At 40.6% G+C, this 23,981-nt stretch overlaps 1 long non-coding RNA gene across 1 annotated transcript; it reads left to right on the top strand.

Annotated features, from left to right (window-relative positions):
* Window positions 1-1,012: 1,012 nt before the first annotated feature.
* Window positions 1,013-9,383, top strand: LOC119725922. The gene is made up of 4 exons (XR_005270760.1): window positions 1,013-1,162; window positions 3,424-3,510; window positions 4,128-4,289; window positions 8,083-9,383. It is a non-coding gene; the product is annotated as an uncharacterized LOC119725922 (long non-coding RNA).
* The last annotated feature ends 14,598 nt before the right edge of the window (window positions 9,384-23,981 follow it).

The raw sequence follows: 23,981 nt of genomic DNA, 5'->3' as shown, positions 1-23,981 counted from the left end.
ATACGGTAAAAAATCAAAATTAATTGGAATAGAAAACACATAAAAATGTGCGGCCTCGAGCCGGCCTCGGCGAATCGGAAGGCTTCGAGGCCTTGCACTCCGAGGCCAAGGCCGAGGCCATGAAAATCGGCCTCGAGGCCGGCCTCGAGACCTCCAACACTGGTACAAATGATATGTAATGTTAGGCCATAGGAATTGTGTAGGAAAATTATTACGCATAGCCATACATTAAGGCATGAGATTTGCACCAAAAATGGGATACAATAATAACCCCAAAATGAGAGGAACTTTGTTTTATAACCTAAATGCATTCCCAAGTTATCTTTGTTAAGTTTTTGTCAAATTTGGGCATTCAGAATTGGACTTAGGCCCAGGCCAATTTTACATGTAAACTTATGCTGTTTTTTGGGGGTCACTCATAGTGTGTTGGTCATTTTTAGTGTGCAAGTACATTTTTAACATCCATTTTATTGCATAGTATGATTGTTAACAACTCAAAACCAACTGAAACCAATAGTATTTTTGATAAACAATGGAAAAAAAGTTAAAGTTTACCCAAGTGTTTATTTTCACTTTAACAGGTGTTTAAATATGCCTATTTATTCAATATCACAAAAATTTACCATTTTCGTACACATTTCCTATACAAAATAATGTCATTTGATCCACATATATTTGGCCATAACTCTGGATTGCAATGGTCAATTGTGGCCATTTTACCATCGTTTGTTTTCTTTTGGGTGGGCTTTGCATGAAAGTAATCTCTTGAACAAATAAAATCATTAAACGAAGTTCTGTAGCCATACTTTGAGTTTGAACGATGTATGACAAAAATGAATGCCAAATGTTTCATGTAGAAGTGTCGCAGGATATTTGGCAACAAAAAGAAAGAAAAAATCAGAACCCCCCAAAAAGAGGCTTTTTCGAAAATTTGCTCCAAATTTTAAAGTCTGGTGCTGCCACTCATTGCGATGCCTTATTTTCTTCTTTTAATTTTTTTTATTTTTACAGCAATTGTGAATGGACAAGTCAATGCAATGCTGACGTCACAGGAGGGAATCCTTAGCTTGCACCATGAGTGGAGACAACAATGAAAATCAACAGCAAAATGCTTCAGACAGCTGTTTGTCTGCTTTTATGAAGCGCATTGTACTTCCTATTGGTATGTGTATATTAAATTATAAATACACTCCTTGAAAACAAAGCAAGAACCAGAATTTTGTTTTCCACTCCCCTTCCCTCAAATGCAACATGAAGAGTCAAGAAGTTTAAATTAAAGGGCCCATGCGTTGTAATTTTTCAACGCAATCCTTGAAAATGCACAATTGGGTCTCATTTAGCCATGATTTCTATTTTTTCAAATATATTTTCAAGGGTATTTTGGGTTTTTTTATGCTAATGAAAATTGCCATATTCATGAGCAAAATTGTGATGTCATTTCAGGTAGAAACCTCCGACCTACAGCTGTTTCTGCACAATAAGTTGCCAGAGTTGTTGATACTTTGCTGTTGTAGATTTTCTTTTCTTTGGTGATTTGTTTCGTCAGTACATGGCAGTAAGCCAATGCAGTCATGTGGTTGCTAAGGCCGAAAAAAAAGTACTTCTGCTTCCAAGACATGCCTTTCAAAAATAGGGTCGGTCGGTCAGAATTTTTTTTTTTCTGAAGTGTGTGATGCACTGTGCATGTGTGGCGCGCGGCCGACAGACGTGGTTTTTACGGTCGAAAATTTCGGGAAACATGCTGCATGTATCACTCCAAATACGAGTAGTGCGATCTCAAAATGAACTCTTGAACACGGAATATACATACACAGACAAGCTAGATCATTCTGTGAATTAACTTGCAAAAATGTTCTTACTCCATCGGTGTTTTCTAGGCATTTTTACGATGTCGAATCTGACCAGTTGACAGTGCACCGGCTTGTAATGCATAGCCATTATGTTAATGTTACCACATTTTCATCATGTTTTCTAAATTGGCCCCTGCACGGCGCGGCGGGAACCAGTCGTCGCTGCATTCAGCTAGGTTTAAGCACGTGATTATAGTCACCGTGACATCGAATTGCGAAGTAGTTATATCGCGAAGTGAATTTGTAAAAATAACGGAGATTTGTTTTGAAAAAATAGCGAATGTAAATAAGAAAACAAATAAATACAAGCATTTCTTTTACGCAAAAGGGTTGTTGAGAGGTATTTTGTGGAGGCAGAAAAGACAACAAGATTAAATTTCTATTTATTCAATCATTTGTTTTGTTTTGTTTGGAATTGCCGATAAATTTGTTTAGGGTTGCAGCCTAAAAATAGGGTCGGTAGGGTAATCGGAAGCAGAAGTAATTTTTTTTGGCCTAAGGCAAAAGTGTCTGCCGTTATTATGGAAAGCTAATCTGATAAACTTAGATGCTATAGCAGAGCAGTGAAATTCATGCACCACAAAAAAATGGCCTTTTGAACGTTGTGTTTCTCAGAAAATATGCTCAATATGATTGAAATGTTAAATTATAACAGAAGAAGAAATTCTTAACTTCATGTTAGTGTAGAGAATTTTCACAAGCCATGTGCATTGTTCAGCAAAGCGCCTTAGGCACTACGGTTGACTGATTTTGGCAACACAATAACGTATGGTAGATTAGCATATTCAGTAGTGTCACTCCACGTGTCTTGGCGCGGGTCTTGGTATCAACCAATGGAAGTTGGCAAAAAGGGTGATATTTATCAATTAATAACTCTTGAAGGAGGCTTTTCTCCAAATTTGTATTGCACACCAAAATGGATAGGAACCTTATTAATATTTGTGAGGCTTGAAAAGATTGACAGATATTGCAAACGCCAGTGCATGCAACACTTTAAAAAATGCACGTAGCCAGCCAGGGGAAATTCCCAAAATTATTGGTAAGAAAATGTTTTGACGTAGACGTAATTATTGTAAACAACAATAATCTCTTCTTTTGGGTGATTTCCTTGAACGTGTTTAAGTCCCCCACATTCGGCAACCCTTCACCTACTTTTCAGCCAAATTTATGTACACCTCGTTTCCCCCCCCCCTTTTTTCTTGGTTAAATATCACAATGTAATCGTTGTTCACACGATTTTCCATAAAGTTTTAATAGGGTAACTGTACCAGTATGCAACTTGATGAATTTGAAGCTCATCAATACTGAAGTTTGGCAAAACTACTGGATGATATCTTGAGACAAGATAAATGCACGCAACTCATTGAGCTCCATTGGCATGACTTTTCCAATATCTTAGATTTCCAACCAGAACCAACCACAGTGTGGCCTCAAGGCACCACCTAGTCAGTTACCCCCACAGTGTCACCCAATGAGCCGAAACGTTAGGCAACCCTTCGCCTAATGTTTAGTCCAATTTACGGACACCTCACTTTCCCCATTTTTCACTTGATTTCCCATTTATTTTTGTTAGGATTACTGTATCAGTAAGTAACTGTGTGAATTTGAAGCTCATCAATACCGATGTTTGGAGAGACTACTTCATGATATCTGAGGAAAGGTAAATGCGCGTAACTAATAGGGTACAATGGCAGCCGTTTTTTTATCTACATGTACATTATGTCATCATAATCCAGTCTCCAATATGCTTTAGAAAATATTAATGAAGTAAGGATGTAAGTAGAATCTCAAAAATAAACTTCTCAAAAAACATGGGAATAAATACGTATATCACACAGCAGGTATTAACGATTTATGCAAATTAGGCACCCTTCCCAAAAGAATTGTTGGTGTCACCCCTTCTAAATATCTTCTCTAGGTCTGTAAGTATCTGCCAAATTTGGTGCTTTGGACCAGTCGGTCACGATTCCTACCATATGCCACCTGACTATTCATGTTGTGAAAAAGAACATTTATGTCAAATTTTACTTGGTAAATATGGTGGCAATGATAGCTCAAATTCATATTTCTCATAGGAATAAGAGTTCAACCGAATCATACATGTATTTCATCTGCACCACATCACAGGTTCAAGCACACATGCGAGCAACTGACAACAGCAACATTACAAATAACACTCTAACATTAATTGTTTTCTAGAAAACAATATCATACTTTATTGAAACCTTGTTCAAGTTGAGTTTTTTATTTACACGTGTACATATAATTATTACATAGGGGAGAGGATTTTCATCATGTTTACAATCAAGTTGAAGAGCTTGACAGCATCCCGAGCAGTGTAGCTACCGGTACTCTTCCCACCCAAGTGAGGGACAGTGTTTTCAAAACACTTAATCTGGATCCATCTCAAGTGAAGAGTGTGTGCAAAAATCCTGACAGGTACAATATGTATGATACTGAATTCTCAGATATTCTCAGATTTCTCTTATATTAAATAACACTGCCCCGTCTTTGTTTATGATTATTAAAATAAAATATAACACAAGTTCTTGTATTGGTATTTTGAAACCAGGCCTTTAGTTAGCATATGACTAAGATTTACTCCAAAACAATTACTCCAAAAATCATTGTCCAAAGATGTCTGAAAACAGATTCACTCGTTTGGATCTTGCAGTGGTGAGGAACTAGTATAGTAAACTCATCCTACCGGTACAAGTACAGTAGGTGAATGTCTGTTTAAGTTGATGGTCAATGTTACCCACTACAAATCATAACCCTGTATTGAAGAGCTCAAAAGAAGTTCATGTGTCAGACGGCACATAATAAATGTACAATATGCTGGGTACCACTTGTTACCAAAGTCATAAGAATGTGGTCATCAAAGCCTGCATATGGCGTGTGGTGAACCAGTCAGAGACTAGTTACATGAAAGGCATTTCTACACAATGCATTCACGTAGTTTAAAGTAATCTGGTAATGGACTATGCATTCATCATTTCACTGTAGCTTAGAATACATGGGTCATTCCACCGGGTTGGGAAGCAGTGCATGTTACATCCATATATTTGGTTATACTATTAAAAGTATCAATGCATTCTAAACAATTGCTCAAGATAATATTTGTCTTAAGGTGTTTCAATACTTGAGAAAGTTTGAAATCATTTGGAAGTATTTTGACAAAAATATGAGCAAAAATGTATTAATTCGGATGTAACATTGACACCGTGTCAGTGTTAGGCCTACATCCAAATAGTCTTTTTTTGCCATTTTTTACCCGTATGTAAAATATTACCCAAACTGACATTGCATATTTACAACTGGACACCTAAGCACTAAGAAAAGCTTCATATGGAGAACTTTGCCACCCATATGTGCAGAAAATCAAAGCCCTGCATGCTCTGCGGTCACACACAACGGTGCATTGACCCGGCGACCTGCACAGCCCCACTGCGTTGACCGGACTATACATAAACAGCAGGTCGATCCTCAGAACAAAAGCGATGTCTGATTTGACAAGAAAAGTGCCCCTTGTTATTCTCAACCAATCTAAACGGTTGTTACATGAATGGAAAGCTTATTGTGTTATCTTTCAGAAACCGTGCGAGGTAATTGTATGCGACCGGGTTCACACGTGTGCTGTTCGAAGAAGTAAACCCGCACCCTCAAAAATCGGGGAAATGTGCCGTGACCTCCATAGGAAACGCGAAATTTTCACTGAGTTGCCCGTTTTTCAATGAAAAAGTGCACATAGTTGTTCGCCTTTGATCATGAAGAAATTATATTTATGTGAAAGAGGAAAATCTGTATTTTGTGATGCGATGCGAGGAAGTAAGATAAACCAACACACTTTCCGCATATTAACGAAAATTTGCCTAGACATGAGCCAGTCTTCCCACGTAAACATAGCTCCACTAGTGGCGAGTGAGCAAATGCTCCCTAGTTCTCCATATGTTGTTTTGGTATAGTCAGGATTCAAATATAGTAGAAACAATACCTCAAGTGTGGATGTACTGGTGTAAAAATCACTTAATGGAAGTGTGACATTGGGTTTTACACCGTGTCAATGTTACATCCACACAACCAAGCTATCATTTCTGCTCCATTTGATACCTGACTACCGTAACAAAAGCTTTTCTTATTGTGTTGCATGTACATAGTAAGAAGTACGCAAAGTGAATTTGGGTGATGTTTCGCACAATTTTTTTTAAAAAGGTACAAATATCACATTTGGACGTAACACTGAGACGGTGTCAATGTTACATCCAAAATGACATTTTTTGCTCAAATTTTTGGCAAAATACATTGAAATCATTTCAAACTTTCTGCAGTCGTGAAACACCCAACAACAAATATTATGTAGAGCAACTGCTAGCAAGGCATTCATGCTTTTCTTAATATGGTCATATGTCACACATTGTTCCCCAACCCGGTGGAATGACCCACATACCGTAATTTCCTGCGGATAAGACGCGTCTTATCTGACTTTCTAGACCACAAAAACATCGCTGCGCCTTATCTACAGGTGCGCCTTATCTGGTGTCGCTTGAGTTCAAAGTGACGGTCTTTGTGTGAAGAATTCTTTCAATGCCGCAATCAATAATGCGGTCAACCAAGGCTCAACTCTCCAGACATTGTGACCGTATTTTCATTCCAACAATGCCGCGATGTGTTGATCCCCCATGATCGTGCTTTCATTCCAACAATGCCGCAATGCGTTGATCCCCCTTAGTGATCGTGCTTTCGTTCCAACAATGCCGTCATACAAACGTTTTTCTTTGTGGCCGTTTTTTTCATTCCGAAAATGCTGCAATCAGAATTACTTAAACGTTTGGAAATCGCATTCACTCAAGTTCTATTGTGTGAACGTTGAGGGTGTTTATTGTACAGGATATCTTCGAAGTCTGCTTTAGACTTAGGATAATATGAAGTACTAATGTTTATTTGTTGCACTTTCGTTTGTTTCATTAAACGTTCAAATCGTTAATTTATTAATTGCCTCTTTTTAGACGTTTGTTTTAAAAAGTATTATGGGAATTTGTATTATCTTATTATAATAGTAGGTCAGGATTTTTATTTTAAATATGGTAATAGGAGTTTTGTTTTTATAAGAAATTTTTATATTTAGGATAATATTAAGTCAACAAGGTTCCTCCATTCACCGCGTGTTGGTGTTGCTCAAAGGTGTGCGGTTGGTTTTTTCTGCAAGCCTGAAGATCAAGATGAAATTCGGCGTATTCTTTCCACCAGCAACCTGACATATAGCTTCAAATAAACTTTGAAGAGTCCAACAAAACAAACCGTCCTTATCAGGACGACCAAACAAGAAAAGAGATGGTTCATGTGTCTGTTTCGTTTATTTTATTAGTAAGATATCAAATAAGTTTAATGATCTTGAAAACAAAACTAACACTAAGAGAAGCGATGTATTAAACAAATATCTTATGAACGTGATTAACAAATTATAGGTTTGAAATAAAGGAAAAGAACTTTAAATACAAAAAAACATTACAACAATTTTTAAAAAATATAATAAAACATTTTTGTTACGTCTCCCCCGGTGTGACGGGATTATTTTCGTATGGTATATACATATAGGCGACGCTAGTTTTTGTATTAGTCACCGGTAGAGGGCGCAACATCTGGCTCGGAGGGACTGGGCAAGTCTACGAATCTGATCCAGCGTGCGTGTTGCAATATCTTCAGACAGCGCGTGGACCATCGTTTCTGGCCGCTGATTGGGCCGCACTGCATTAACAAAAGGCCAAGGAAGGCCAGGATCGGACACCGCAAGCAAGCATGCACAGCGCGCGTTGGCTGAATGGATGAAGGTCGGTATCAATTTACATTGGTCTTTTCTTTATGGCTCTACATGTGACCAGCCAATGTGGTTACGGTTTGATTCATCCTCCGAATAGTGTGATCGTTCTAAGGCAACACAATGGCCCCTTTGTGGCGATGTACCGACACCGGATGACACCTGGTGTTCTTCTGTGTGCGGTCAAACATGCGTCTTATGCGGCGGTGCGCCTCATCTGTTGGCGTTTGAATTTTTTTGGGGTGATTTTAGGGACCTGCGCCTTATCCGCCGCGCGCCTTATCCGCAGGAAATTACGGTACATAAAGTCTCTAAGTATTTCCAACCCCAGTCCCCTTGCTGAGCTTGAATGTCACAATATTGATGAGTTTTAATCCCAGATATTTACATGTTTGTGTTTAAATATGTTTCATCCAGGCCAAACATATTCATCAACCATGCGAAGCCTCTCAAGAAAGATAAACAAAGCTTATGAAATTGAAGAACCTCGATGGCTACTCAGTGGACTGCATAAATGAGCTACACAGGGAAGGATGCAGCTAGGGCCAGGAAAGCAAGCATTTATTACAGGTTTGTAATCCAAGTAGGGTTCACTACTGCACTGTCTGTGTCACCTGTGACAAGATTTTACTCACACCTACATGTGGAATGATTGTGATAAAGGCAGCAACAAGAAGCTGTTTAAGCAATTGCCAAATGAAACAAATAGGATGATTTTGGTTGTGAATGCTAACGACAAACAAGTTCACAGAAATGGCTATGTGGAATTCTCTATGCTGAGTCCATTAAAACAAATCAACCTGGCTGGATTTGTTGATCAAAAGTGGACAAGGATGGCAAGTGGAAATTGTATGAAATCTTAAAATGTAGAAACACGTACTGCCTCATTTTGGGGACTGGAGAACTTTCATTTCAGTGATGTGTCGTTTAGAACTTTAGATGTGTATATTTGTTTGAATTGATCTTCACTTAAAAACAATAGAACTTGCATTATGTACATAAAAAACAGGTTTCCTAAATGACTGCTTTATCCATAATATAGATGGGTCCCAAGCCCATCCCTAGATCAAGACTTGGAATGCCAGTGTCAAAATTACACATGCATGTATTGAGTGAGAACCCTGTGCGAGAACCCCTGAAGAGTCAGGACTGTAAACTAACTTGTTATAAACACCTGTTTGTCATGTTTATAGTGTACACCTTAATACATGCCAGCGGCCCGACCACATTGTAGCCGAGTCCTTCACAATTCAGCTTCTCAGCTGCCAGTAAAGATAATTAGTCTCCAAAATGTTTCTAATTTTATGTATATTTTTTTGATAATGTTGTATAATCCTCGCAGCGGATTTAGTTTAGCATTCATTAGAACGCAGGGTTTGAGATCAAGATACGTACAACAAACAGTTCTGCGATGTCTCTCTGATGAACTTTTATTCGATGAACCTAGAGTCTAACGGACTCTACAGACGATTAATGGACGGTCCTTGACGGAATTTACAACCGGTCCATGACAGACAGACCCCTGTACATTAAGAAATAATGCAAACATGGGTTTAAAATACTACTACAGTCCTACAATAGATCACAACACACAGTTCAAAGGTCATAGTACTGGTAACCAAACACTAAAACAGTACATCAGCTGGTGCTCAATAGATGGAATGTGACAGGTTACATAACACTGTTTGGGCTAGACAGAGATTTGTCCTTGTCCCCAATTAAAGTACCAGGAGCAAAACATTGACTGTACCATAAGACCAGAAACATAGTGCATTAGCTACAGCACAACTTGGAAAACAAGATCAAATAAATACACTGTCTTGACTTATCAATTGGAATTGAGTAAACATTGTTTCCAAACATACAGTACTCAATATCTGGGATTTAATTGTGGATCAAGAACACAATGAATCAAGAGCTAACCTGGATAAAGTTAAAGAACAGCCTGTACAGCTACATGTACATCATCTTCAACACCATTTGCGTAGCTGGAAGCTATATACAATAGAATGAAATAATTCTTGAACAAATGGTTCCATAATATTATCAATGATATATTAATTAGGATACGTGTTCAATTCATATTATCAATTTAAGTTGAGTGCCAAACTTTTTATTGTAAATTTCTTAGTTCAAGCATGGTTCGAGTCAATAAAAGGGCAGCAATTATTCACACAATAATGGCTCAAGATGCAGATAACTTTGTGCACAGAAATGCAAACAAATGATTGAAACCAAGAACCACCAAATATAAGAATGAACTTCAGTCAACACCACAACTACAGAACACAAAAAGCTCTCAACTAGAAACTAAGTCTCAAAATTACAACTCAAAATAAGTGAAGAACTCACCCCTCTATGGCTATGACATTGGCTTGGCTTCAGTGGCCTGCTGGATGTGGGTGCAGACTGGTCTTTTGGCCCTGATGCGGGATCTTAAATACCTACATTGGTTGGGTGATGGACACTTCCATCCATTTGCCGATTGGCTAAATATTAACTTGATCACTCCTTCCCCGTGAAATAATTTGAATATAAACTTTTTGATTGGCTAGTTTTTCAGGGAGTCCTGGGTGAATCTGCTGACCAGCAAGATTTCTTCCAGGTTCCAACAATCATGAAACCAGCCACATTTGTGATTGCTGCATCGGATCATATAGGTTCTCCAGTATTGTTGCCACATCGATATATCCATCTTCAACACTATCACCAACATCCTAAAGCAGCTCATCCACTAAGCAGTCTGGTTGTGCATGCTGGTGGGCACAAGCAGTACTGACTTCCCTCAATGCCGAACATCCGGCTGAATGCAAGCAATTTCTCTTGTTAATCCTGGCAGCCAGACTGTCTGTTCATCAGGTAATGAAGGAAAGCTAGCAGGCACCTCGCGTGAATTATCAGTACCCCGGTACCGGTATGTGCAAGCTTCATGGCCAAAATTGTTGCATGAGGCAGTGGCAAAAGAAATCAAATGAACCACATGGTTGAAATTCTCCATTACCTTTACCTTCATTGACTTGTGGCCATAATCCTGCTTCAGATATGGTAAAGGTACCTCAAGCGGTCTTAAGCACTTTTCCCAGTGAACAGATGGTTGATAGTGTCTTAAAGCATCAGTCCTCCTCAATGAAACACTTGGGGGACTGGATGAGACTTTGCAGTCTGTCTGCAGGAGTTTCACCGACGTTTCTTGCTTGTTTAGAATCACACATTCTCTCTACTGACAATCCATCACCAAAACACACAATCGGGTACAAATGAGCTTCAGGAGAGATACTCAATTACCGGTATTTTGATGGTTCCTGCTGTTGAAGATGGGTTCTCCTCCACCACCTGTATTAAAGTTGATTATCTCACTTTTCTTACATATCTTCACAAAATCCTCATAATGTGTGACATCAGAGCCTTCGGTGGTCTCAAGAAACGGCAGATGGGACTTAAGAAATTCTTCCAAAAATGACAGCCATTTGATCCTTTAGGGCATTCCAATCACCAGCAGAAGGGAGTGGAACATCTTCAACCTTCACTACCTCCCTCTCCAGGTCATAGGTGAAGTACACACAATTCCTGGCTGCAAGTGTGAACACCCACATTTTGAATTTGTTTCCTTGCTGCCTTGACTGATGCCTTGCAGCCATTTGTATTTGGACTTTGTCCCTAACCACATACACCTCATTGATCAGTATAGTCTCACCCTCTCCTTCATCTTTGGCATATTGTCCACACCATTCTAAGTCATCTGCACTCTGAGAAGCTGATGATCAAAGATACCTACTCCGAAAGTCACCTGTGACATTTCATTGTCTTGAAGATCATCTTCATCAAATGTAGATGCACTTACCCAACTTGTGATGTCAGCTGCACCAAAATCTTCACTACTGGTACGTGTCACTTTTTTCACTGACCCACAAGTTCTGCTGAGACGCACCTGCAACTGTTGAAGCAGTAAACTGGCTCTCAAGATTGGCCTTCGAATATTCAAGCTTTAGTTTTGAATCCTTCAAATTCAGTCAAAAGTTCCAATGATGCCTTTGGGTCCTTTGAAATCCCCAGACGTTGCATACACTGCAGGAGCTTCTGACTGCACCCATGTTTCCAAAACTGCATGGACATTGAGGCAGCCCTGCAAAGACTTGAATACTTGTTGAGTGAGACAAGATTGAAGACAATATGAACCCCATCCTTTGATTAATATGTGTTACTTGTCTGCTAGCAGAAGCAGGTAAAGGCAGCTTTGATTGCACCCATCAGCAAAGGCGTGTGTGCCTGCCAACTCCAATTTCCCATATCTTCTACTGTAACATCTTGCAAAAACCATGATTTATTGGGATATGAGGATGATTCCTTTTCTTTTTGGGGGCTGCATGGTCTTGATAAATGCAGCTCTTCTACTCTGTGACCTCAAGAGACATGCATTGGCTGGCTCTGCCATACTTACTCCTGTTGATGTATTTGATGATTCGTTTTTTGGAATTCTGGTGACTATTGGGTATGTTTCATCTTTGATGGTGTACTGCTTAACCTGCCGACTTTGACTCTTGGCTTGCAAGGGGTGCTATATTACCCATTATACCTCTTGTTAAGGTATTTCCTTCAATTTACATATGGGCCTTTCCACACTAATGGACCAAAAAGTGTGACAAGCGAGCCAAAACTTGAAAGTATTTTGTTTTCTGTAATTCCACTTTATATATAACTCCCTCAAGCACCACTGTTTAATTCCAATACGGCTTGATAACTTCCAACACACTTGTTATTTTACAGGTACCGGTACTTGAATGTCACCAGTGCAAGTGTGTTACGTATATAACAGGGACAGACAAAGGGCCATAAAATGCCACATCAGATGGCTTCATTTGTAACATTGTGAGGTTTACCCCTGTTCTCTCTGTCCATTGATAAGAAACAAACACAGTTACAATGATTATGAAGAAATCTCAAGAATTACTATTTATTGGAGGACAATTTCTTCATGACAATCATTTATTTCACAGAAGCTTACTTTCCTTTTTTTTTTCTTTTCCCGAGGGAAACTTGAGATCTGTTAACCAAAAATGCTGAAGGAGTTTGACCATGCTGTCAAAGAAATAGACAGAACCCTCAAACATGAAGCACTATACATATGTTGATACTGCACCTACATTTGTTTGTTCATAAAATTGCCATGTTGTAGTAACGTTCGTAACGGTGGACGGACAAATGATGTGAGAGTTACAAAATGGATTGTGAAGCAGTTGACTCAGCAAAATCTTATGATGGCAGATTTCAATTGTCATTACAATGCAGGCTGCTCAATAAAACATGCTTGATGTTGAATCTTGCTCACACAATTGTATACTTCTACAGTTGTCAGTGCATTTCAAAATGTGATCATCTTTGAATCCTACATGTATATTTATTCTTAAACATGAAATGTAACAATGTCTTTTGTCACAGTACATGCATGTAGGATTCAAGTTAATGCTTAAACCAAACATGTGAACTGTGACATTTAAGGTTACATGTATTTGACAATGTTTCCCTGTTTGTTTTTAAGGAATGCTCTAGTCACGTATGTAACAGTGGACGGCCAAACTATGACAAAGTGACATGATGACCGGCCATGCATCTGTACACAGGAAATATTTTATGGAAACTTCAATATTAAGATAAAAACACCTGCAATCAATATTATATTCAAGCCTCCAGCATCCAACCCCCCCCCCCCCTGCCCACAAGACCAGAAATGTTGTAAGCTGGTTTGGTGTTTCAAACATTCCTTAAAATTTTCCGGCCACTTTCTGATATATTTGAGGATCTTGACATAGCCCGCAGCGACCAACTTCTGGATCTTCTCGTTGTGGATTTTGGCAAGGTCTGGCTGCTTTTGCAGTTTTCGCTGAGTGTGTTTAAGTCTGGACATGACTGCTTCCTTGTCAGCATGAAACTGAGCCTCGTCTTTTGCACGAAGAAGAGGGGTGACATAGAGCAGTGTTCCTTCGTCATCGACTCGTATAGTCTGGGCTTCGAGAAGGTCGATCACTTGCTGGTCTTGTTTTGAATGAGAGGACAATTTCTCGTTGCAATAGGGGAGGACATCAGCCTGCCACAGTGGTTCAACATGCTGCATGATGTCCTTGGTGTCAGGAAAGACTGCAGTTTTGAAGCACTTCTGCTCGCGGAACTGTTCCTTCAGGATTCCGGCGGGCCCTTGGAGAGTCCAGCCTAACTTGGTGTTCACAGTCACTGGTGCCCCACTTGGTCCACACCTGACTGGTTGCCTCGGGATGATAAGGTCTGCATGGTCCAAATCGATATATATCCATCTTCAACACTATCACCAACATCCTAAAGCAGCTCATCCACTAAGCAGTCTGGTTGTGCATGCTGGTGGGCACAAGCAGTACTGACTTCCCTCAATGCCGAACATCCGGCTGAATGCAAGCAATTTCTCTTGTTAATCCTGGCAGCCAGACTGTCTGTTCATCAGGAAATGAAGGAAAGCTAGCAGGCACCTCGCGTGAATTATCAATATGTGCAAGCTTCATGGCCAAAATTGTTGCATGAGGCAGTGGCAAAAGAAATCAAATTAACCACATGGTTGAAATTCTCCATTACCTTTACCACTTGTGGCCATAATCCTGCTTCAGATATGGTAAAGGTACCTCAAGCGGTCTTAAGCACTTTTCCCAGTGAACAGATGGTTGATAGTGTCTTGAAGCATCAGTCCTCCTCAATGAAACACTTGGGAGACTGGATGAGACTTTGCAGTCTGTCTGCAGGAGTTTCACCTACGTTTCTTGCTTGTTTAGAATCACACATTCTCTCTACTGACAATCCATCACCAAAACACACAATCGGGTACAAATGAGCTTCAGGAGAGATACTCAATTATCTTGATGGTTCCTGCTGTTGAAGATGGGTTCTCCTCCACCACCTGTAAGTTGATTATCTCAATTTTCTTACATATCTTCACAAAATCCCCATGTTGTGTGACATCAGAGCCTTCGGTGGTCTCAAGAAACAGCAGATGGGACTTTCGAAATTCTTCCAAAATGACAGCCATTTGATCCTTTAGGGCATTCCAATCACCAGCAGAAGGGAGTGGAACATCTTCAACCTTCACTACCTCCCTCTCAAGGTCATGGGTGAAGGACACACAATTCCTGGCTGCAAGTGTGAGCGTCCATATTTTGAATTTGTTTCCTTGCTGCCTTGACTGATGCCTTGCAGCCGTTTGTATTTGGACTTTGTCCCGAACCACATACACCTCATTGATCAGTATAGTCTCACCCTCTCCTTCATCTTTGGCATATTGTCCACACCATTCTAAGTCATCTGCACTCTGAGAAGCTGATGATCAAAGATACCTACTCCGAAAGTCACCTGTGACATTTCGTTGTCTTGAAGATCATCTTCATCAAATGTAGATGCACTTACCCAACTTGTGATGTCAGCTGCACCAAAATCTTCACTACTGGTACGTGTCACTTTTTTCACTGACCCACAAGTTCTGCTGAGACGCACCTGCAACTGTTGAAGCAGTAAACTGGCTCTCAAGATTGGCCTTCGAATATTCAAGCTTTAGTTTTGAATCCTTCAAATTCAGTCAAAAGTTCCAATGATGCCTTTGGGTCCTTTGAAATCCCCAGACGTTGCATACACTGCAGGAGCTTCTGACTGCACCCATGTTTCCAAAACTGCATGGACATTGAGGCAGCCCTGCAAAGACTTGAATACTTGTTGAGTGAGACAAGATTGAAGACAATATGAACCCCATCCTTTGATTAATATGTGTTACTTGTCTGCTAGCAGGAGCAGGTAAAGGCAGCCTTGATTACACCCATCAGCAAAGGCGTGTGTGCCTGCCAACTCCAATTTCCCATATCTTCTACTGTAACATCTTGCAAAAACCATGATTTATTTGGATATGAGGATGATTCCTTTTCTTTTTGGGGGGGCTGCACAGTCTTGATAAATTATTCAGCTCTTCTACTCTGTGACTTCAAGAGACATGCATTGGCTGGCTCTGCCATAGGCCTACTTACTCCTGTTGATGTATTTGATGATTCGTTTTTTGGAATTCTGGTGACTAACGGGTATGTTTCATCTTTGATGGTGTAATGCTTAACCTGCCGACTTTGACTCTTGGCTTGCAAGGGGTGCTATATTACCCATTATAACTCTTTTTAAGGTATTCCCTTCAATTTACATATGGGCCTTTCCACACTAATGGACCAAAAAGTGTGACAAGCGAGCCAAAACTTGAAAGTATTTTGTTTTCTGTAATTCCACTTTATATATAACTCCCTCAAGCACCACTGTTTAATTCCAATACGGCTTGATAACTTCCAACACACTTGTTATTTTACAGGTACCGGTACTTGAATGTCACCAGTGCAAGTGTGTTACGTATATAACAGGGACAGACAAAGGGCCATAAAATGCCACATCAGATGGCTTCATTTGTAACATTGTGAGGTTTACCCCTGTTCTCTCTGTCCATTGATAAGAAACAAACACAGTTACAATGTACAAATCTTTAGAATTACTATTTATTGGAGGACAATTTCTTCATGACAATCATTAAGTTCACACAAGCTTACTTTCCTCTCCTTTTTCCCGAGGGAAACTTGAGGTCTGTTAACCAGAAATGCTGAAGGAGTTTGACCATGCTGTCAAAGAAATAGACAGAACCCTCAAACATGAAGCACTATACACATCAAATTAGGTTTTGCTCTTTTATATATGTGCACCTACATTTGTTTTGTTCATAAAATTGCCATGTTGTAGTAACGTTCGTAACGGTGGACGGACAAATGATGTGAGAGTTACAAAATGGATTGTGAAGCAGTTGACTCAGCAAAATCTTATGATGGCAGATTTCAATTGTCATTACAATGCAGGCTGCTTAATAAAACATGCTTGATGTTGAATCTTGTTCACGCAATTGTATACTTCTACAGTTGTCAGTGCATTTCAAAATGTGATCATCTTTGAATCCTACATGTATATTTATACTTAAACATGAAATGTAACAATGTCTTTTGTCACAGTACATGCATGTAGGATTCAAGTTAATGCTTAAACCAAACATGTGAACTGTGACATTTAAGGTTACATGTATTTGACAATGTTTCCCTGTTTGTTTTTAAGGAATGCTCTAGTCACGTATGTAACAGTGGACGGACAAACAATGACAAAGTGACATGATGACCGGCCATGCATCTGTACACAGGAAATATTTTATGGAAACTTCAATATTAAGATAAAAACACCTGCAATCAATATTATATTCAAGCCTCCATTATATTCGAAACTCCAAGCTGGACCATGAAGGAGAATTTGGACGACCTTCAACATGACATTGTGTGGCCCACGGGGCTGGTCAATGTACACCGTCTGTGTGGTCATTGCCAGTGTGTAGATTTTACTGGCTCCCTGCTGGATTGCTTCGTGCAGCACTGTCAAGTGGACTACTTTGCAGTTGCTGCATGGTTTCTTTAGCGTACAGTTTTCTGGCTTGTGGGTCCAGCATCGGGTTTTCTCCTTCAGCCATTCGATTATCTGGTGAGTGGAGAGTTTCTTGAAGTCTGCACAGCCATTCAAGTAGTGTACGTGGCTGTCACAGTGTGGACAATTGGCAGAATGCTTGTTCTGCTTTGAAGGTGCTGACTGTTGGTGAGGCTTCGACTTCATTTGCTTTCCATCGTCAGTCTGGAAAACTGCTGTGGGAGAAGTTTTCTTCCTCTTGAAACCTCTTTCTCTCTTGTCAGATCTGGAGCTGTCATCCCTCATCCCTGAACCACACTTCAGCTGGAAGCCATGCTCTCCCTTGAGTGAGCGGAGCATGCCCATGAGGAAGTGGACGGAGAGGGCAAAGTTGTCAAATGCTTCATGGTTGCCTGTCTTGACATATGGCATGTGTAGGATGAAGCCTAACTCACTCCGAACCAACTGTCTCGGCCGGCCGTATTTGTCCTTTAACGCTCGGAGTGCTGCCGAGTAGGGCTTGGGATCGTGCCTGTAGAAAGTCGCAGGATGTTGCCCCCAAGTCTACCCAGCAAAACTTGGTACTTGTTCTGCTCCGTAAGGTGGGGTTGAACATTGACGAGATTGTCCAATGCAATCTTGAGGAGGGCAAAGTCACGTTCCTTGCTGGTGGTGAAGGTGGGCAAGGTAGGTCGCGGTACACCATAAGATGAAGCAATGAGTAGCTCCGTCATGTTTGGCATAGCTGGCAGCATGGGGTGCAGTCCTGGCAGAGCAGATGCTTGTCCAAATGTTGGCATAACACTGGACGGCAGGGCTGAAGGATACGGAACTGCACCAGGTAATGGAGTGGGAATTGGAATGGATGATGTTGTCGTTGACATGTTCATCGAAGGAGAAGACCAGGTCATGGATGTGGTCTCTATGGGTTGTCGACTGGGTCCACTGTGTGTGGCGAGTGACATCACCGGTGCACCATGGGAAGTAGAGTGTGGCAGTTGTGTGGTAGAAACAGCAATGGTGTCCTGTGGATGAGTGGGGTAGGGTTTAGGCAAGGCATCCTTGGGACGTAACAGTTGCTGTGGAGGGATTGGAGGATTAGCAAACACTTACTTGGTTGCTACTCGGTGTGGGGATCTGCATGCTAGCAGCGTCATGGTCCACAGAAGAAACGGGGTTTCCCTCTGTTGAGGTGGAGATTGGCTTTCAGTGTCTATTTCTGATTCGCCATTGGCCATAGCAAAAAATCAGTTCAGCTTCGTTGAACTCCTTTTCTGCCTCTCGCAACCGTCTCTGTCTCGACAGCCGGGTGTTGATAATTTCTCGGCGTCGGTCGGCTTCACGTGCGATAGCATCAGCACGTTTCTTTGCTGCGAAAGCTTCCTCCTCTGCTGCGATGCGTGAGGCAATACGTGGCCTCGTCAAGTTGTCGTAGCTCTTCATCGGCTTCTTTCTCCTCTGCAAGCTGACGTTTCAATTCTTCCAATTCTGTTTTCTAACGTCGCAAACGTGCTTGTTGTGCACTGCTAAGTGTTATTGACGCTTCACATTGGGAGGTTGTGGAGCCTCTGTCCAAACAGGAATCTGCATCCTGGTGTTCTTCTGCTGTTACTTCTTTGGTAGGGGATCTACACCCGACCACAAAGTCATCAAGGTGTCCCAGAATTCGTGTTTTGCGAGTGGGGGTCTGATTGTCGATGGGAATTGACCCAGCTGTTGCAGAAGGATTGTCAATGTTCTCTTGCTCCATTGGATCCATAGGTCACTGTGTGATGTCCAGTTCGAAGGACCATGTGAAATAGTGTAGGGGTACACCGGAAAGGGAAGGCGGTTGGATCGAAGGTTACACACAGTAACAAATGGACAGCGGTCAGACTGTGTTGGGCAAGGAACATTAACTGTTTACTTAGATCAAATCATGCAGGAATACAATACTTGGGTGGATGATTACAGGTGGAATTACAGCAGGAGCTTGTGATACAATCAGGACAGGAATATGGATGCCTGTGTACCTTTGTGCCTGTGGTCCAGCAAAATAAAGGAATATAAACAACTTATTAGTTTACTGAAACGTACCTACTGCAATGAGGCGAGGCGTACGTGTCACGTATTCACAATGTACATGTTCAAAACAATAATTTTCTTCAGATTAGGCCAAAAACTTTAGGCTAAAATCATGCCAAATTAACGGTCTAAGATTTAAAACACTATATCATGCATGTCTTTATATATCAATAAAGGGCTGATAGTATTCACATGTCGTCAGTGATGCACAGAAAGGGTAAAATTTTGGTAAATTTGGGTGTAATCAAATGAAGGTTTTTAACGGTTTGCAATAACGGAAATGCGGAAATGGGTCTAAAACACTCGAATGAGGGCACTATAACGTTTTCTGAGCGCATCAAGCGCTGAGCTTGGGACTTTCTGACAGCAGGTCCAAGAACAAAACTATAAAATAATGTCAATGAACCACACACTTGTGTGAATGTACATTTCCACCTGCTAAGAACTCTTCCAACAAACAATAAGGGGCCAGAACATCTACCAGATATACAAAGACTGCTCTCCAATAGACAGAATGTGAATCTATTGGAAAAAAAGTCATAATTTTTTTGATGTACATGTATGTAACAAATTTTGTCTGACCTAGTAGCAAAGTCTTCTAATGAAACAATGTTTCAAATTGACTTTGCAATGATCACCACAGAGTATTGTACCTAATAAATTACCATCAGATTCAACATCATCCCAGCAGTGGTACTCGCTGTACTCTTTGAAGCTGCAGTAGAACTGTCAAAGTCTGAAGTCTGGCAATGAAACATTCACAGTTATCACTGTTCTACATCTATGTCCCTCTAAGGTGACAAACCACTCGGAGGAAGTCCTATTAAAAATAATGGGCCATGGGTACCAAAGACTTTCTGGCACAGGATGTATAGACACACATTTTGATTTGTGAGTTTTACCTCATAGCTGTTCAGATGCGAATTAAACAGTACAATTTCCAGCTTGCTCAAAATGAAATACTTCTGCATGTTTCTAACCATGATTTCTAGGATTTGGCCAAAGTACCGGTTATCTTGTTCTCTTTTGTAGTAAAGAACATCCCCAATTTTGTACGTCACTCCACTGATGGTAACTTTTTCTGTAGACATGAAAACCACAGGAGTAATACCCTCAATTTCTGGACATGTGACCACTAGGGAGGGATAAAGATGATGGTTCCTATATATTAATTCCTCTGTCCCATCTGTCACTTTGTCTGCTTCTTTTATGAAATAAGGCAGACCTTTGCCGTCACCTGAAGTCTTTTTTCCACACATCCACTTCTGATAATACACACTGACAGAGTATGGCATGTTTCTGAGATTCTTCCACTTCCTCTAATATGGTGCACAAGGTTTAGGAGAACAGTTGTGTTTCTGTGCAGTGGTCTCATCCAACCTGCAGTAAATTGAGAATATGCCTCAATTTTCAATTCCTGCCTTGTACATGTAACTTTTAACTCTTTTTAACAATCATAATTTATGTGACTGTCCTGTTTCATAACGAAAACTGGTACACACTTTGTTTCGGAGGTTACACTTACTGTTTACAAAGAACATTTTGTACGTGTCCAGGTTTTTTGTATATAGGGACAAAGAGCTCATAGAAGATGTTATTAGCCTCATGCCTCTCAACCCATCTTGTAGTGCATAGTTTCTTCAAACATTTGTGTGAGGACTCTGGGGCCGTCCTGGTGATGTAGTCACTTAGGAGGCTTTGTCTCTTGGCCGAAGAACCAAAAAACGAACTAATCTCCTGAATGGTGCTGATCGTGTTTAGGATTGTAGGCACCGGTAAGTTACTTCCATGTGAGACAATTCAATTCAATTAACTTTACTTTCCACAAAAAAAAAGATAATCAGAGTTAACTGTATACAAAATATGTGGATGGGGATCCCTAAAATGCATGAATGCTTGTAGAGTAGAAAAATACAAAAATATACAAGTTACACACACAAACAACACATAAGGACATAACACCAGACATGAATATTGGAATAACATGCAGCTGCAACCCCGTGAAAAATAAGGAAACAATTACCGTAAGTACTTAAATAATTTTCCAATAACTTATTTTTGTATTTGCGCTTAAAGAGCGAGAGACGGGAGATATTTTTCAGGGAAAAATCAACCGAGTTCTGCAGCTTCACAGGGACCCTCATGCTTCACAGTTGCCCTAGAGATTGCAGTACGAGCGTACGGGTGTCTTCAGAGCTACTCTCGTTGCTTACTGCAGGTCAAAGCTTAATTTTGGCTTGCTTCAGTTTCTTGGGTGGGGGCCCACAGGTGTTCAGAAAGTACAATTTAGAATCACACATTTTAATACAAACCCTTCATTTGAATCTTGAACATGGTGTTTATTTTTGGTATTGGATATAAGGCCGGAATATAGGGGCATATGTATTTAGTTGTAAACTTATTTGTTCGGCAGATTTGTAATATTTATAGGCTCACAACTAGAAATGGGGCCCAAGTATGTTTGACTACAGGCGAGACACCAAAAATACATTGACCGTTCGCACGCGTGCGCACGGGTTCCTTCCCGTTCTGCACGCCTTCCTTTGCGTGCCGAACTGTGTTCCACATGCGTTCCTCATCCCGTTCTCTCAGTGGCTTCACTGAGAGGGTATTATGCACCGTTCCTTTGCGTGCGAGAACGGGAACATCACAAGCAAGATGCGAAGTACATTTTCTTGGGGGCAAAAAAACTTTGGTGCCAGCGATAAATAAATCATAGACATTCCAGGGTTTTAGGATTCATGTGGAGTTTGATCAGATTTATTCTTCTTTTCTAACACGATTAACTCGTAACCATTTGATTTGCCGACCTCTCCAACTGAGCACTTCCATATATATTCTTGTCTTGTGATAAATAAACGAATGAATAAAAATAAAAGTATGCCTGGTCCAGGCTCCATATTTCGGCAGGCGTGATACAGAATAAAACATATAATAATTACGCGGTCGGGCGGGGTGAAAATAAAACCCGACGGAAGGGTTAATATTTTGGGTGGGCTGGATACTCGAAATAAAAAAATAAATTACGTGGTTATGGGCGGGGTGAAAAATAAAAACCGACGGAAGGGGTTAAAAAACAAATTGGTTGGGCTGGATACTCGGAATAAAAATAAAAAACTACGCGGTTGGGTGGGGTGAAAAATGTAACTCCGACGGAGAGCTTAATACTTTTTTGGGTGGGCTGGATGCTCGGACTAAAAATAATAATTATGCGGTCGGGTGGGGTGAAAAATAAAACCCTGACGGGAGGGTTTATATCTTTTGTGGGCTGCCTACTCGGAATAAAAAGTAATAATTACGAGGTCGGACCGGGCAGAAAAAAAACCAATGTAGTCAAGATTTCAACAAAGAAACTGAGATGGGAAGCCATTGGTTAATATTTTTGGTTGGCTAGGCTGGATACTCCGACTAAAAATTCCGCGGTTTTGGTTGGCGAAATAAAATAGGGATTTGGCAATCTCTTATTATTACATGTATATATATTTTTACAAATGAAATTTCAATGGTTATTGCAAGTGGGACTTCCTTTGATACTTGAAAAATAAGAGGAACAAGCGTTACAATTTGGTGTAAATTACTATTTGGTTTTATAAATTAAAATCAATCATTTAATAAAGGTCATAATACACGAATGAAATCTGGTTCAAGCGTTTTGTTTGATTTATTTGTCACAGCTCTCAAATAATCTCATTAATTAAAGATGATTATTGTATAAGGTCAGAATTTAATTTAAATATGCATGGTCGATTGGACATTAATGTTTCAGGTGCTCGAAATAAACATCCATCCATTACAGTTGGAAGAGAGTAACTTTACATAATCAGGTGGTGGTTTTTACGATTTTACAAAACCCTACAAGATATAAATCAACTATAAACAAAATCTGCAAATATGCCCTGATCTTGCCTAACTAGACTACAGCCTACGATCTTAACATGGAAGACTTTTTTCTACATTTTGCATTGACTGCATCCTTCAGTGCTTTTTGCAGTTTCTCGTCAATTTTGTGTCTTGGGAATTCAATGGCCGCTTGGGACATTATTGCAATGAACTCGGGCTTCTTCCTCAAACATTCTTTGGTGACCTTTTCTTTGCCATTGAAGATAACACCGCCATGGTAATTTGATCTGGCGAGTTCCTCTGGGGTGAAGACTTCTGCCATTAATTTGACGATCAAGTGCTTGGGGTTGTCCACCTTGTCGAAGATTTTGTCGTAAGTGTCCTTGTCCATTGTATGGGTGGCATTGTTCGGTGTGCCTATTAGCACTGTGTTGAGATGCTTGTCGGCGATGACATACTGTGGCTCCCGATGTTCACTGGTGATACTTGAGGCGTTCTTCTCCTCAGACTGAAGCTCTCGTACCTCTGCCCGCAGCTCGTTTACCTCTGCCTGAGGCCCTCGTATCTCTCCCCGCAGCTCTTTTGTCTCGGTTGACTGCTCATCCAGCTTGGCGATCACCATCGCAAGTTGTGACGTCACAAGTTGGATGAGGGGACTTTCTGTGCTGGCCCCGGTGATCGCCGAAAGATCGAGATACAGATCCAAATTGGCTATCGGCTCGTACTGCAACTGGAGAAGGGTGGGCTGGGGCTGGGGCTCGGGAACGCTGGCTATTGCTCATCGTTGGGAGATCCCTATTGTACATGTATGCGCATAAAGTAGGGATTTTCCCACAATGAGCAATGGCTGTGCTTGACCGTGATTCTTTTTTTCAAGACGGCATAGTAGTACTGACGGAATAGCGCTTTGGGCCGTGGGGAATGATGTCACTGGATGCCAT

Source organism: Patiria miniata, unplaced genomic scaffold (genome assembly GCF_015706575.1).
Source record: "Patiria miniata isolate m_02_andy unplaced genomic scaffold, ASM1570657v1 HiC_scaffold_19, whole genome shotgun sequence".
Lineage (NCBI taxonomy): Eukaryota > Metazoa > Echinodermata > Asteroidea > Valvatida > Asterinidae > Patiria > Patiria miniata.
This window is presented reverse-complemented; position numbering and strand designations above follow the sequence as displayed.